This window comes from Garra rufa, chromosome 20 (assembly GCF_049309525.1).
Source record: "Garra rufa chromosome 20, GarRuf1.0, whole genome shotgun sequence".
NCBI lineage: Eukaryota > Metazoa > Chordata > Actinopteri > Cypriniformes > Cyprinidae > Garra > Garra rufa.
Window position 1 is genome coordinate 19,184,700 of NC_133380.1, and position 17,693 is coordinate 19,202,392.

The 17,693-nt window shown below is 37.8% G+C and overlaps 1 protein-coding gene across 1 annotated transcript in view; it reads right to left on the reverse strand.

Moving 5' to 3' along the window:
- The window catches only part of lrrn2 (leucine rich repeat neuronal 2), a 71,805-nt gene extending 55,958 nt beyond the window's left edge, over nucleotides 1–15,847 (reverse strand). Inside the window, exon 1 of the mRNA XM_073826279.1 lies at nucleotides 15,558–15,847. The gene's annotated coding sequence lies outside the window, so the exon portion shown is untranslated. The remainder of the gene's footprint in view (nucleotides 1–15,557) is intronic.
- Between the last annotated feature and the right edge of the window lie 1,846 nt (nucleotides 15,848–17,693).

Here is a 17,693-nt window from a genome sequence, read left to right on the forward strand (position 1 = left end):
ATTTCCAGAATATCTTTGCACATCTTGCTAGAAGCCCTTGGTTTTCGTTATTAAATACATGCAGTCATGAGGTACATTGTTTTTGAGGGTTATTTCCATAGTATCTTTGCATATCTTGCTAGGAAAATGTTACGCTATTTACTTCTATGACTGTATGTGTTAGCCTAGCATGAATGTTAACTGTCTTTAAGTCTTTAGCTTTTGTTAACAAGGTAAACACATGTAGTCACAGGCTACATGTAATATAGGGTTATTTTCCAGAATACCAGTGCATATTGTTAGAAAAGTTTTATGTTGTTTACTTTAGCAGCTGTATGCGTTAGCCTAGCATGAATCTTAACTTTCTATAAGTCCTTGGCTTTCGCTAATACTGTAAATGCATGCAGTCACAGACTACATTGTTTTTGAGAGTTAGATCCAGAATACCTTTTCATATCTTGCTCGAAAAATTTTACATTATTGAATTCAGTGGCTGTATGCAGAAATCTTTGGACTAGTATTTAGTTTGTTTTTCTCCTTTTTGTGAATCTATGTGACATTTCAACTGACAAACCTCTGAGTATGTCTTCTTTTATTTTACTCAACACTTGCCTTTTACACGATAGGCCTTTAAAGTGCCCAGCTTCTCAATCCTTTTACATGTCCGGCCATAAAGAGGGCAGTAAAATGCTCTGGCCCTGACCCTGCTTGTATTTGTCTACACATCAATAAAAGCTGGTTAGATCTCTGGCGACAGCCGCATGGTATGAGCATTCAGTAAGATTTGTGGGTCGCGCCCCCTGCGAATAAATCGCTAACCTGTATGGCATCAGCTCACATGTGGAGCCTTCTTTCCTCCTTCCTTCAGTCTGACTGCTTTGCATCTTCTCTCTAATTGCAGAAAGGTGTTTGGGAAATTATCTTGGCACAATCCCCAAATGACAAATTAGTTTGCATTAGTGTGTGGATCCATCCAGATCTTTCCAATTACTTCCTGTATGTAATCAGACTTATTACAGAACCCTGCTGTGTTCGAGGGGTTTTTCTATCATCGCAACGTTCAAGGAGAAAATAAAGGTTTTGCGAAGTGTGGGAATACGCTGATCCAATTTTGGGCTTTTTATCGGCAATGAGTCTCCGTAAATCAGAGAAAGTTTAAGAAGGGAACTGTCTGCTTTTAATAAATGGCCTGGCCATAACTTTTCTTTGGGAAACAAGCGTATTGAAGAATATAATTTAATTTCTCGTTTAAATGGCTCAATGAATCAGATAAGGGTAGCGCGCTCGGAGGCAAAGGATGGCACAAGAAATTAAATTGAAGCGGAGGAAGGTGGGAGTGTAAAATAGAGGGACGTCAGCATCAAGTATGTCATTTAAATCAATGCGCTACCTATCAACACCAGCACGCTTTGCAGCCACAGATGTATCGCAGTATCTCCCTTTATAGGACTGCTTCGCTTTCCTCTTTGGAGAACTGTAAAATCAACACTTTTTGATTAATACTGTAGCTCCATAGAATTGGAAAAGTCATCATAAAATTTTAAAAGACCCCTGTCCCTTTAGACATTAATTTAATATTCTATTTGTTCATTCTTTTAGCTACCGATAGGGTTGTCATGATACTTTGATTATATTTTACTTACTTTGGTATTATTATGATAACATTGATGGTATTTAGATGTGCTGTTACCTATTCTGTTGTTGAATTATGTACAGTTTTAAAAAGAAGATACATTTTTATTTATGTATTTTAAAAAAATAAATTTCATTCATTCATTCATTATTTTATGATATGGTGTCATATATATATATATATATATATATATATATATATGGGTCAAAAACATAAAAAGTTTAAGCATAAAACCAACAAGTGTAATACTGCTTTAAATTTTTTTTTTTGTTTTTCAAAAAAAAAAAAAAATTAAAAAGTTTTTGGTTTACCACAAAAATCAATTTATTATGTATAAAAAGATGAATTACCCCAAATACTAATTAGTTGTAATTCTACATTTTTAAAATTTGTCACTATCCTAGGTTTTGCGCATTTGTCAAAAAGAATTTAATATGCTCCCTTATTCATTTATATATTTTAATATGTACAAGTCAGAATAAGCATGTGGTTTGAATTTTTACATAGATATTGTGTTACACTGAATGACAATGTAACATTAATTCAACCAAATTTTGACAATTTATTCACAAAAACTTATTTGAAGCCTTAAAAGTAGACACTTTACTTACATTTAAAGTGCTTTGTATGAACATAAAATCACTTTTGTAAATTTTGGAAAACGTGGACATCTTAACGTCTTTGACCCATATATATAATATTTTATATTATCACATTTGGTTTGACCCCTTAAGGGTGCAGTATGTAATATTGACAGCTAGTGGTTGAAATGGGTACTGCAGTCCAAATTCAAAATATTGTCTCTTTCGTTATTTCCTCCTCAGAAGCGACACTCACGCGGGTTGCCAGATTGAGGACACGCAACAGGAATGAGTGCAGTGGATAGTGTCAAGCCTTACACTGTAAGTTTATAAGTTGATTTATCAACGTTTTAATATGGCTTTAATAAGCTTTTTAGAGGAATTTCCGAGGCTTTTTAGGTCGGGTAGAATCTGCAATCTCTGAGCCAGTTTGTTTGCTGCCTCCAATGGCTTCAGTATGCTGTGTTTTCCACTAACTGGCAACCCAGTGTGTTGAAATACAATTGGTTAAACTGGCAGTGGGCGGAATCGCACAGATCAAAACAAAAACAGACATTCTGACACAGAATGCACATTTTTAAAGTGCATTGTACTGTAGCATTGTTTTTCAGAGAAACAAATATGCTAACTTAACATGAACTTAGCTAAATACCTGTGAATGCATAATAGAGTTTCTATGCTTTGGTACACTCAAAAAATTACATACAGCACCTTTAAAGAGAAGACACTTAAAGAGAATGTATCATCCAAAAGTTTGGGGTTAGTAAGATTGTTTTTACGTTTTTGATCGAAATCCCTCAAGTAGAAGTAAGAAACAGTAATTTTGTGCAATATTATTACTCCAGCTATTAGTCCAGTCTTCAGTGTCACAGTATCTTTCAGAAATCATTCTAATATGCAGATTTGGCGCTCAAGAAAAATTTCTTATCATCGTTAATGTTGAAAATCATTGTTCTGCATAATTTTTTGCAGAAACCATAATGGAATTCAATGCATCCTTGCTGAATTCAAAGAATATATTTTTTTAGGTAAAGGAGAGATGTCTTTAGATCAGTGGCCTCTGTGTCATCTTATATGGTAAATGAGGATATTAAAGCTGGCTGATTCACCTAAATATTTGATGAAAACTGAAATGCAGATGTTTGCTTCGGCGTCCCCTTGTAAAGTACATATCTGCATTTGTTCAATCATGCACAAACAGAATTACGTAAGTTTGTTTACACTTTTGGCCCAGAAGCTTAATGGACGCGTGTTTGATGGTCTGCGGGGACGTAAACATGCATTCGGATAACAAACAAGTGCTACTGCTCTCGCACGCCGAAGTCTCGCTGAATGCGCAGCGACCCATCTCTTCCATTTTATCCATGCTCTTTGGCCACAAGGGGCCGAGGGGTTGTGCGAGCGCACGAGCGTCTGTGTGCGATGATGCTGATGGTGGTGATTAAAGGCTTCCATTCCTTTGGGAGACGCAGGGAGGAGTGCCACTTAGTCTCTCACTGGGCACAGATGGCCCATGGCAAGATGGATCATGTCACATGGCGCCGGGGCAAAACGGGGGCAAGGTGTCCCCTCCCTGCTCTTCTCCGCTCGCCGTGTGACCTGTCACCAGCCATCGATGTCAGGTGTCGCTGCAGGGAACGGACTGCTCATTAGGTTTGCCTCAATTTCCTCCACCTTCCTGCACCGAGAGGAACAACATTCAATTTGTGTCACTCATTAAGCGTTTTATTTCCACTGACACTCCGCAGAGGGTCACACTACGCTCCTGCTCGCAATAATGGGAATTACTCATCTTTAGAAGAACGATTTGTATCGTTCCCAGAACGAAAAGCCACCCTCAACGAGAGGGGACAGCATGTGCATGAAGGTGAGAGCTTGTGGCCCAAAGTTGTTAACATTCATTCATTCTGAGGGACCTAAGTATAACTGTCTGCTGTCTAGGGAGGCGTTTAGCACTGTGCACTTGGTTTTTATTCTGGCGCGAACATTTTTACAGGGATAAATTTAGCTGACTAGCTACCTTGGGCCTGTCAATGCAGCTAAAATCCTATCTCTTGCATGTCGTAAGCAGGCAAAACCTGTTTTATAATTAGTATCCGTTACGGTCTGATTGGTTATGGTGGGTTATTGTTTTATATAATAACATCTATGGCATGAAAGGCTGGTGGCAGACATATAAGATCAGCTGGCGTATGTTAAGATGAGTTTCTTGTGTAAATGTCACAACTTCACATTCATTTGCAGTATTTTGCAATAATTGTTTTCCTGCTAAATGTCACCCATGCTCTTATTATAGAGAAATTTATATTTAACACTACTTTTATGTCTCTTATCAGGAAATTAAGAGAAGCAATAGTTCACGAGAGAGGGAAATAAACGCCAAATTCTGATATCATAATGCACATGCCAACCTTGAAACGTGACTAACGCGGTAATGGAAAACTCAGCGTGCCGAAGTGAGACTGGCCATCCAATTTATGGATATCAGTGTGACCATTATGACTTAAATGGCCTTGGCTTGTGGGAATAATTGCATTTCTATGGTTGGGCAAGGGCATGTCTGAATGTGGTAATAAACATGCATGTTTTCCATTTTGCCTCCAAAATAGGAGGGGATGTGAACGTTATGCTTGAGTAAGACATGGACTAAAATAGCAGCTCAGAAAACATATGCACGTGGCAGGATGCCATGTACGAATACGGCTATTATTATGCGCCCTGCATATATATAGGCAGGAAGACGTATGCTTCCTTTAGAATATGTCTGTACAAGTAAATTGCATTTTAAGCTTATACATTATACATTTAATTGCATGTAATTTTGGAGTAGAACTACTTGCCATGAAGAGATGCAAATATATGCATCTGTTCACTAGTGGATGTTAAGTAATATGCTCTCAATGGAGGCTTGCCTTTTGCTCTGGAATGAGGATGGCCTGATGGTGTGTGATGGTTTCAGGCTAGTTACAAGATGTGTTGCTTACTGGGTTGACACGTTGAAAACTTAAATATTAAGCTTTCATGAATTCTAATACTTTATATAAATGTTACCCTGGACCACAAAACCAGTTATAAATGTCATTTTTTTTATTGAGATTTTGAATTTGAAAGCTAAATAAATAAGTTCTCTACTGATTTATGGTTTGTTAGGATAGGATAGACAATATTTGGCGGAGATACAACTATTTGACAATCTGTAATCTGAGGCTGCAAAAAAATCTAAATATCAAGAAAACCGCCTTTAAAGTTGTCCAAATGAAGGTCTTAGCAATGCACATTACTAATCAAAAATTTTATTTTGATATATTTGCGGTAGGAAGTTTACAAAATATCTTCATGGAACATGATCTTTACTTAATAACCTAATGCTTTTTGGCATAAAAGAAAAATTAGACTAATTAAGACTGGTTTTGTGGTCCAGGGTCACATATGCTATATTTCCAATCAAATCCAGCATTTTCACTAGGGCTAGTAAATATATTTGCATGTCTGACTGAGCCAGCAGAAGACAAAAAATTGATTGTCTTGAGCTCTGCTTTGCATAAGCCTTGATCTGCTATCATGTTGTCCTCTGTTTATGAGTCACTTCCTTTTAATTTAATATACTGGGGTACCTTATAAATAATTTAGCTGCGTACCTTCTGATATTTCACAAATGCCTTGAGCCGTTGGAGAAGACAGCAGCCAGTCTGTCTCACTCTTCCATGCTAGGCCATTCTACAAGGAAGAGTCCATCTGTTCATTTAAGTCCTGGTTTGCTTCTGGAAGCGGCACCTTAATGAATGTTAATGACAAATTGTCCAAACATTTTGAAAGCCAAAATTTTAAACTAGATTGCCATATTCACTCAGAGTCCCACTTTCTTAGCTTTTTTCTTTGTTTTGTTAATGAATTTCCAAGATGATCAGTTTCTCTGACAGTGCAATCTTCTCGCTCAGCCAGTCTGATGCTGTGATTAGTATTAATTGGACTGAGTCAAAAATGCAGCGATGACCCCGGATAAGCTGCCTGTGAGAGCAATTAATGAGAAGATATGCCTTAGTATTCATAACTGAGCTCGCTTGAGAAGACAGGAAGAGAATTTGCAGGACAAAGCAGACTATTTTTGTATTTTTTTTTTCGCAGCAGGCCTTTTTTAATGAACTGTTCTATTGCTATAGGCCTGCAAGGATATATTTAAGAATTTAAGGGAAAGTATGCATAATGTGTTTACTGAAGCTGAAGTTCTTTTAACTTCCTCATTAAGAAAGACACTGATTTCTTTATCTAACAAAAATCTTTTTGGTTTTCTGTGTTTCTGAACCACTTTGCTAAAGCATGTTCTCACAAACTAAGGCAAAAGGGGATTTGATTTAATTCTTTTCTCTTGTTTGTACAGGCAAATCCATTTTTCTGTATGTCCAAATGAGTTCAGATGTAACACTCACAAATGACAGCGTGAATCAGACAATAAGCATTGTGAGTTGAAAACTAAAGTCATAAAAGATTTGATTCAACCAACAGCGAGAGTAAACAATTTTCCACAAAACAACTCAAAATCTTAGCTTTGTGTGGCTTGCTGCAGTACAGGGTAAGATTAAAAAGTCATTGTCAAATCAGAGTTTTTCAACCAGAGTGATGTGTTATTGCTATTTTAAGTCTTTTGGTGCTTTCTCTAAAATGACATTCATGTCTTTTAAGTCAATGTAATGGATGTGTTAACAGCACACACTGAAAAATGGCTTTTCAGTTTCCCTTAAAAAACGATTTACAGTCCTTGCCTTATATATTTGTGAACTTATGTTCTATTATTTTTAATAGTTAACTTTTAACTAATTTTTTTTAGTTTTTTTTAGATTATCAGTCATCAGAGCTTGGAAAATATTGGTCACAAAAATTCTTTAAATCTAACCAAGATGTTTACTCACTAAAAACTCTTACATATCATGTTTTCAGGCCATTTTAAGTCTAATTTTGATGTAACAAAGGGGTTATGTCTAGTGTGCGAGTTGTTAGTTTACTTCTTTAAATTAGCCTTCCTATTAATGCCATTATATTGTTCATTCAGGCTGATTTGCGAATGCAGAACACACAAACACGAGGTGGGATTTATCGCATGAACCAATCACAGCTGAACATAACTAATCATATTCAATCATATTTCAATGGAGGCATTGCCTCCTCTCACGTGACTTTCCCACATTCATTCTCAATTACCTCCCACTAAACTCACCGCACACTTTAAGGGGTCTGTTAAAACTCAGTGGGCTCAGGGGAGGCGGGAGACGCAGACTCCTGCTGTAATTTTACCTGGTGGTGAAAAAATGTATTTTATGTCATATTTTGTAATATTGTTTTATTTTTGTTTAAGTTACCTGAGGTTTGCATTTTCAGTTACATCTACAGTGTGCGAAAACATTGTTCAGTTGAGCTCCAAAATGAAATGTTAATGGCCGACTGTTTGATAAATCTGTTCAAGTTGTTTTACTGTCACTGTTTGCGTTCATCATCGCGCTGCAAGATGGCAGACTGATGTGTTTGCTTATTCACAGATATGCCCTTGAGGCTTGTGAGCAGTGCTCTGTCTTCACCTCCTTCTTCAGACGTATCCGTACCACTCTCAGCACAAAACATATTCATTTCTGACAGCAGTGCAGCGTACTATGTTTCTATGCAGATATGATGCACAACATACTCGCTCTGATTTGTCTTTGTGTAGGGTGCTGTAAGGCTATATAGCCATATGAGCTACACAGAGGAGACGTCACATCCCGGTCCCGTCTTTCACTTTGATTCAACTTGACTTCTTAGCTCCTTTAGCTGATTTGTTTGTATATGTGCTTACAGAAATGCAGCGCACAGACAGAGCAGCGAGTCTGTGTGCGTTTGCGGTGATGGGCTGTGTTGTGACAGTGCAATTTTTTTCTTTCTGTTTGAGACAGATGTCTGTGATCTTTCCTGCCCTGAGTTCATCTGCCCTCTTCAGCGAGTACAAGATGTGAGGTCCAACAGCCCTTATGACCCTATTACGCATATGCTCGCTCACATTTATGCCCATCCGCACAAACACACGTGGCTCATTTGCTGTACTGCTGTTTCGCAGCAGTCAGGAGTAAGCCCTCGCTCGTGGATGACCGAGCCAAGCCTGATTTTTAGAGAAAGTGTCGTTCCAAACCCGTAAGACTTTCGTTCATCTTCACAACACAAATTAAGATATTTTTGATGAAATCCGAGAGCTTTCTAATGCTGCGTAGACAGCAACACAACTGACACATTCAAGGCCCAGAAAGGTAGTAAGGACATCATTAAAATAGTCCATTTGGCATCAGTGGTCCAACCGTAATGTTATGAAGCTATGAGAATACTTTTTACGTACGAAGAAATAAAAAAAAAAATTATTCAGCAATTTCTTCTCTTCTGCGTCAGTCTTCAACAAGCGTGCACGAAAGTACCATGACAAATTTAAATTTTTGGGTAAACCTAAATCTACTTTTGAGTCGACTGTCCAGTCAGTACTTGGAGAATAAATGTATCTACACTATTGTTTAAAAGGTTAAGGCTTTTAAAATGTTTTTGAATGACAGCTGCACAAAGACTGAATTTTTTTGACAGTGTTCGTACAGATACTGTAAGATAAAATTTTCCAGGAGTTTACAAGCACTACTTTTTGGATTTTCAAGGACTTCAATCAGAGATCTCACTAATGGTTTGTTTTCTATTGTTTAAAAAAAAAAAAAAAAAAATCTGAAAAAAGATTCACAAAACCGCTCCGAAGTCCCGATCTGAATCAAATGAATCGTGATCCACTCTCCTACGGTAGGTTCTGATCTAAAGCAAAATATTCGCAAACCTGCTCTGAAGTTACAATCTAAATCAAACTATTCACGATCCGTGCTCCGAAGTCCCGATCTGAATAATGATTTGCAAACCATTATTTCAGATCAGGAATCACTCAGTTCGCGGAATGATTCAAGAACCTGCTCTTTCAATCTAAATTAAATGATTCACACTCCCAAGTTTTTTTTCTGAATCAAATGATTTGTGATACATAAAGTTACGATATAAATCAAATGATGTGCAAACCCGGTCTTGATAGTTTTATGACACTAACTGAAATAGACAAAAAAATTATATATTTTTCAAATAATTTTGCGTAAAAAGATATGTGCTTTAATAAAAATAAAAAAACACTTATTTCATAGATTCATTGTCTTTTAATAATTCAAGTACCTCTTCAGGAATATTGCTATTTTCAGGTTTTTCAGGCCTTAAATTTCAAAAAGTCAAACTGAAGTACTTCAAGCACTTTAATTACCTTGTATGAACCCTGTATTTGATCAAAATACAGTTAAAATGGATGTAATAGAAATAGAAGAATCAGGAATATTGTGAAATATATGTAAAACTGTTTTTCTTTCTAATATATTTTGTAATGTAATTTATTGGCAATGTTTAATTTTCAGCATCATTACTCCAGTTTCCAGGTTTATACTTTTATCAGAACTAAAATACATTTTCTTTATCCGCATTTGTGAATTGTGAACCATTAACCGAACCGAAAATTGTGAAAATCATCCAGTTCTGGTATTTTTTCAAAAAATAGAAACAGCTCTGAATGGTTCTTGATTCTCGGTCATCATATTATATTCCCCTGCACCAAATATAAACTTTATATTTCATTTTAGGAGTTTTTCCCCCAAGTTTCTCCACATCAAATCCATTGCCTTTTGTTGCTATAAATTTGTATTAAGGCCAGTTTAATAGGGATTATCTCGAATTGTTCACAGGCCAATCCATGATAATAAAAGGGGATTACAGCAGCTAGATGGCAGGGACGTTCATGGAATGATAATAAGTTAAACAAGACATCACATGCTCAAGTCTTAATTCGGTTTGAGGCTCTTGCATGTCATTGTCAGCCATATGGAACGAGAGCTGTTTGCATGTGGCAAATAGTGTGAGACTGTTTCCTTTGTGGCAGATCGATAAACATAATCGACCCTGCCATTATAGTCTTTGCAACAGCAGATATATCTGCTAAGCAGCACCTAGCCTGTCTCAACTTCTTAATCATGGAAACATCTGCCCTCACTGAAGACTCATCTGTAGGGGGACGGAGGGACGTGCTGCATAAATTTTCTCCCATCACTCACCCTTTCATTCTCTCGCTTTCTTCCACAGTCTCGCCTCTGTATCTCTTTTTCGCACACTCTGAGGCATCTGTTCTGTCACACCCTTCGCCTCATTAGCGATGCTAACATGACGAGGATTTAACAGATGTTTATGACAAACCACCTCACACTTACCTGCAAGATGAAGACATTAAAAGACCTACGAGATCGCAAAACTCTTTCTGAAAGACCACACATGCCTCAAAGCGGCACGGAGCGTTGTATTTGTATTTGCAAGGTAACCCTTAGTAATTGTTTGCAGCTGTACAGTCAGCCCCTAGTGTTTTTATTTTTAGAAAGCAGAGCTGTGGCAGCGTTTCGCCCTTCGGTGGGGGTCCTTGTCTTATGCTTAACGTGAAGTGGTTGTTGACAGTGCAACGTAGGCCTGGACACGCACCACTGTCACCTTTGAAAAACAATGGAATAGGCTCTTTAAAAGGCAATTATGAGCGGACAGCAGTGGTCAAGTGTGTTATTTTATAGGTGGAATCAGTAGGGAACACGTCAAGTAGGAGTGTTTGTGATTACAGTTTGTCCTCAAAGAGTAATCACATATGGAGGCGTATTTTCAAGTGTATAGATAGAGAATAAGAAAGTAGCATTTCTTGGCCAGTCAGTGAGTCAAGAAGGAACAATTCCAACCGATTCAATGAATCACTTTGATTCAAATCAGTAACTCATGAGTTTGAGTCTTTTTGAATGATTCGTAGCTCATTTGAGTCATTGGTGCTTCAATAGGCAACGCTTACTTTTTCTGCTCCTTGTACATTATTTAGCTTTAGAGTCGCTCTTTAAATCCACTTTGGATGCATTTTTTTCTTTTCTCTTGGAGAATGAGACCATGAGCTGAGCTCAAATAAATTGCCTCTCATTTATATTGCCTTTGGATCTGGATGAGATGTGAAGCACGATAAAGGTTGATTTAGAGAACAATAGCTGTGAGCATTATGAAATCAAGACATCCGAGGATTCAAAGTGGATTTGAGTTTAACAAATTAGTTTTCAGAACAGGCAAAATACTTAAGCTAAAAAAAGAATGTGATTTACTATCTACTGCATATAGAGCACACTGAGACGAGGGTCGTGGCATTTTTCATTGAGTTACATTTAAAAAGCCATTACTCTAAGGGGCTGTTTACACCTGGTCACTTAATGCGTTTTTTTTCTGATTGGATATGCAATCCGAAATTCGAGACGGATATAAATCCGATTGCGCAAACCACTTCAGGAGGTGGTCTGGGCCGCATTCCAGACGAAACTGGACAAGTGTAAATGCATCTGGTTGTTAAAATCATATATGCAAATTTTACTCCTTCCAAAATATTAAAATAATAAACGTGTGAGAGTGTTTTATAAGCTATATGGCAGCGCTAATGCAACAAGCATATCCACGGATGAGTAGCTGAGTATCTCTTCAGGAAGCCAACAGGCAAAAACTGCCACAAATGAAACTGAAAGTAAGTCGCAGATGCGTAACACACAATCATCTTCATTAATCTTTCCAGTGCTGATGTCGCACTCTCTCCTGTTGTCTTTGATCTTGAAATTAGCTGATAATAAATCAAATGCAGTGCTTATCTGTTGCTTTCATTGAATTTAAATATAGCGTGATAATTGAAGATCAGATTTATATTTGTTTTGCGAAGACACATTTATGTGGTCAAGTGTAAATGGAAACGTTTTACCAAATCAGACAGATATCCGATCAGATGTGTTGTTGTATAGTAGGTAGCAATAATCTAATGGGTTGGTTAAAGTTTCCCTCGTAAAAGGGACATCTTGAGTAGTTAGGAACTAATATAAACCACTAAATGATGAAGAACTGTAAAGATAATAATGTTTACAGTGATGCACTGTCAGAGACCGTAGTGCTCCCTCATGCAAGAAGAAGTGTATATTTGCATTCAGTAATCATGCCCATACACAACACTGAGGGCTAATCAACATTGTGATAAACAAACTATGCAATTATCTTTCCAGTCTAGTTGTCAGGACAAGTCATGTGTTTAATTTCTTGGTACGACTTATTAAGAATTTATTCATTGATGTCTCTGTGCATTTTTATGAGCTGTCAGAATATTTTTCATCACAAATTGGATTGTGATTCTCTGTCATCAACATCACACGTCCAAAACCCATTTTTTTTTTTTTTTTTTTGTTTTTTTAGGGGTTACAGGAAAATTTCTATCTTCGGGAAATTAGAGTATTTCTGATTGGTCAGTCACCACATTCCAAGGTATGTTATTTCCTGATAACCACCGGTAAAAACGAATAACATAGGCTCATCTGGGTAACTACCTGCAGTCTGGGCTGTTCACTTCCTGGGAAAAATTTTTTCTTTGTGGAAGCTTTGCGTTTGGTGGGCAAAAATAAATATTAAAACTCAAATCAATATTCTCTGTACAAATATTTAATTATGTCATCCTGCTATCGCTGACTCACTTTCTCTTATGCTGACATTTTGCAACAATTGTTTTGGACACTGTAATGGATTGTAAGATAACAAACTGGTGCAATTTTAAAACAGTTTCATCTTAAATCAATATCTTTTATCGCCATAATTATTTATTTCTAATGTCTGTCTAGTTTGAACTTGCCATTTGCTAGCAACTGCTTTCTTCATGGAAGCTTTGCTTTCAAATATTTCAACTTTTGTTTCTAATTATTCAGTTTTTATTTTTTTTAATTAGCGGGATAATGTACATCCAGCTGGCTGCTGATAGGCCTATCAGGCTTTATTCTGCGATAACAACCGGCTGGATGTACATTATCCCTTACTTATTATGGCTTCATGGAATACTTGATTCTGTTTGGTCAGTCAAAACATCCCGAGTTATGTTATTCCCCGATAACAACCGGTAAATAATAACACACAGGCTCATCCAGGAAACTGAAGTCGGCGCTATTCGCTTGTTAATTTAGCTGATTATTGCTGCTGAAAATAGTCAGTTACTGTCCTGTTTGGGGCTGTACTATTTGGTCAGACCAGGAAAAAACATTTGGAGTACTTTTAGACTGCCAAAAGTTATAACAAATCAAGGAGAAGAGTGCAAAAAAACTGTCTGAGGAACAAAAGGCATTTGTGGTTGGCCACAGTGAACTAGAATTTCCAGGACAAAACTCTTGATAACATTTGTGTTTGTTCTATTTATTTCCGGTCCAGTAGGTGAAATATTAGGCTAATATTTTAATTAATACTGCTCATATGTATATTTACCATCTATTAACTTTAGTTTGTCAAAATATTGCACCATTACCTGCTTACTAAATCCTCCTCTATGATTTAGCAGCTTCCACACATTTTTTTTTTCAGTTTTTTTATTCAGCATAAATTAGCAGAACAACATGTTCTGTAGTACATCAACCAAGCAATCCATACTGTTGTTTACATCCGAGTATCGCTAATATGGCCATGCATCCGGATTACTGATCAAATCCTGACATAAGTGCAAACCCTCTATGCAACAGCGCTCTGCTTCTCGTACATTATCCCTTACAAATTATTGATTTTACTTAACATCTGCTTAGTTTAATACACAATCCTGGTCTAATTTTGCACAATTTATGAGATGTTATTCCAAATTATTGTATATGTGACCCTGGACCACAAAACCTCTTAAGTAGCATGGGTATATTTGTTAATAGCAATAGCCAAAAATACATAGCATGGGTCAAAATTATTTATTTTTATTTTATGCCAAAAATCATTAGGATATTAAGTAAAGATCATGTTCCATGAAGATATTTTGTAAATTTCCTACCATAAATATATCAAAACTTAATTTTTGATTAGTAATATGTTTGCTAAGAGCTTCATTTGGACATCTTTAAAGACCATGTTTCTCAGTATTTTAATTTATTTGCACCTCAGATTCCAGATATTCAAATAGTTGTACCTTGACCAAATATTGCCCCATCCCTACAAACCATACATCAGTGGAAAGCTTCCTTATTCAGATTTCAGATAATGCATAAGTCCCTTATGGCTGTGGTCCGAGGTCATATATAATCTTTATAGCATTTAGCAAACTTGCTTCCCAAAACCACTTTCCTTTTTGACTGACGTCACCAAGTCCCTCGTTTTTTTTTTTTTTTTTTTTTGTTTTTTTTTTTTTTTTGCTTTTTTTGTTAAATTTTCAACCCCTTCTTTACAAGTTTTTTGCTCTATTATAACATGTAACTAAGTAAAGTTTCTTTTGTGCAGAGTGAAACAGGCTGCGATTTGTTTAGTTGAACTCTATATTTATCCACAAACAAGCAACAACCACACAGGCATTGTTACGAAATATATATGAGCATCATCTAATGTATTTATCACACCCAATCTGTCCTCATTGCACACTCACTCACTCTCTCTCTCTCGCTCTCTCTCTCTTTCGGAGCCGCATAATGCACCGGACACCTGCCAACACTCTCACGTGTGTTGGTCCGTTCTTCCAGGATGACACCCACACGCGCACGCTTCCTCCCCACACATGAAGAGGCAGAGAAAGATTAGCACCGTGAGCTGACACCCCTCGGAGGATAGAGTGTGGAGGAGGACAACAACAATAGACTCGCTGTGGAGAAGCAGAGCGCGCAAGCTAGCTTCGGCAAATTCAACTGCGACAGCGGCACATAGCCGCGCGACGCGGACACGGATAGCAACAGCAGGGAGGAGGAAGAGGAGGAGAGAGGAAGAGAGAGAGGGAGGGAGAGTTTCTGGATGCTGATCACTTCAATGAAATGACAGATGCGTGCCCCCACATCCACGCAAACGCGCACGCACACTGCGTTATCCTTATTTTCGCAAAGCCCTGGCTGTGGAATTTCAATGCGACATTAAGCGTTTCTCTCACTCTCCCTCTCTCGCATACACACTCTCTCTCACTCTCTCTGTCCTCGGCCAAGCTAATGTGTGAGTCAGTGCTACTCTATCCCGATGTGCTCTGCATGCTGACCATAACTGCCATGCAGCGTGGAAAAGTCTCGACCTGTCAGTGCAACGCACAACTTAAGCTGCGTTTCAAACTATCCACACTGGATTTTGTAACACAAAACCAGTCGATTCATTCTTAAATATTAAAGAATTACCTGCTTAGGTTTATTTCTGACAGGTTGGAATCATTTTCTGCCCTTTCTCGTGTCAACACCACTTGAAAAGCATCTGCAGTGCGAGTTCAAATGCAACGCGTAAAAATGTCTTTCTTGAGAGAAATTGATAAACTTCCTTACCGTAAAGAGATGGCTCATTTCAGCGTACATCTCGGTCTCGTCTTCTTTCCTTTTTGTTGTCGTCACGTTTTTCTCGTTTTCCTTCTTGACGTTAGTCAATCAACCTGTATCCTCTCTCAGATTGTGTATTAGCGCACCGCCCAGGGTCTCATGCAGACGCTTTGTACGCACCTGCCTTAAACTCAGCTCTATTTCTGACACTGTGTAGGCGATCTACAGAGGATGGATCTGTGTGTTCTCCGATCTCTTTCTCTCTCTCTCTCTCTCTTGTCTGTGTGTGGCTGTTGCTGTCAGTGGCTTGCGTACATGAGCAAGAGAGACGAAGTGGAAGCAGATCTCTCTCCCTCTCTTTCTTTCTGCCCTTACTGTGTAGCCCCACCTCCTCATTTTAGAAGTCTCCCTTTCTTGCCCCCAACCCCTTTGCAGTCTGCTCTATTTTTCCTTCTCTCCTTCATTTCTTTCTCGCAGTCAGAAGGTTATATGAAACCTGTTATTTCCTCGTCACTTGCCCCTTTATCATGTAACTCGGCTGCAATAGTCACTTGCTTAGTCAAAAGTGCAGCTATACTGTAAGAAGGTCTCCTGCCTTGCAGCAGCTCTTGCATGTAAAGGACTCACTTTGATTTTGGTTGGTTAATGGTATGCTTTCATAGGCCTTGCAGACATGTCCAGTCACAAATCCCATTTTCAGTGGACAAGGGGCGACATAGTTAATGGCCAAATTGAGCGCCATTGGGTTAGAGCTTTTTAAAAATCACTAACCTAAAAGGAAAATTTGAGCTTTTATATCCCAATTCTGCGTTTTATACAATCTGCTCATTCATCACTGAAAGGCTAACTTTTTATATGTTTGCATACAAATGATACATACATATTTGTGCGAAAGTTATTACAAATAGTTGTACAGATAGTTACATTTTCTTTTTTGCATTGCTTTTGTTTTGGTCAACAAAAGTTAATTATATTATCAACTATATACAAATGATATTCTATCTAACATTACGGACACAGATCATCCATTATTTTTGTTTTCTTTGCTTACATAACCTATTCTTGTAGCTTTTTTTTAAATTAAGGTTGAACCACTGATGTCACATGAACTATTTTAATGATGTCCTTACTACATTTCTGGGCCTTGAACATGTCAGTTGCGTTGCTGTTTGTGCACGGTCAGGAAGCTTTTGGATTTCATAAAAAATATCTTAACTTGTTCTGAAGATGAACGAAGGTCTTATGGGTTTGGAACGACATGGGGGTGAGTAATTAATGACAGAATTTTTATTTTTGAGTAAATTAAACCTTTAAATTAATTGTAATTATACTTCCTAATACTGAAATGCATAGCAATTGAATTGTAACTCAGTTCAAATTAAGAAACCGTTTAATTCTGAACTGTGCTATAGCTTATTTAAAGGGGCTATATGCGATTTTCTGAAATTTAAACTCGCGACTGACACCTGTGGCCAAAAATCGGAACTGCTCTTCCTTTCTGCTCGCTCTCGCAGCGCGCGCTCGTACGTGCACACTTCACAAGTCATCCGCTGCAAAGAAGTCAACATTATGTTTACAGAGGTAAGAACAATCAAATACATATATTGTTTGAGAAACTAAGTTTGTTTGCAATATATATGACACAAAATGCACAGTAGTGCTTCAGAGTTATATAGTAATTAGTCTCAGCCTCAGACGTCACGCCCACGGAACTTTAGCTAAACGTCTGATGCATATGGTACACTTAACTGGAAACACTTCAGAAATGTCGAAGTCGTCATCTGATTCGTTGAATTTGACCGGATTTCCAGGAGACGCGAGTGTCGCGTTTATATTCGGTCCGCCGGGAAACAAAGCGCAGACTGATTTTCTCGACGTTTTGCTAAAAGGTGCTTATGCAGACGCCATTGTTGTTATACACATTTGCGACGTTCGCGAACAAATGACTGACTTACTGCTTGTTCTCCCTCTTCTTCGTTATCTTTCAATGCTGGTTATTTCAATGACTGACTTGTTGCACGCCAGTTTGTTGTTGTGGGGGCATTTCTACGCACAGAAACGTGACGCTGAACGAAACGATCTGTGATTGGTTGTTTGACATGTCGTTCAAACGGTCTTATGGGCGGGCCTTGGCCAACTAAAGCT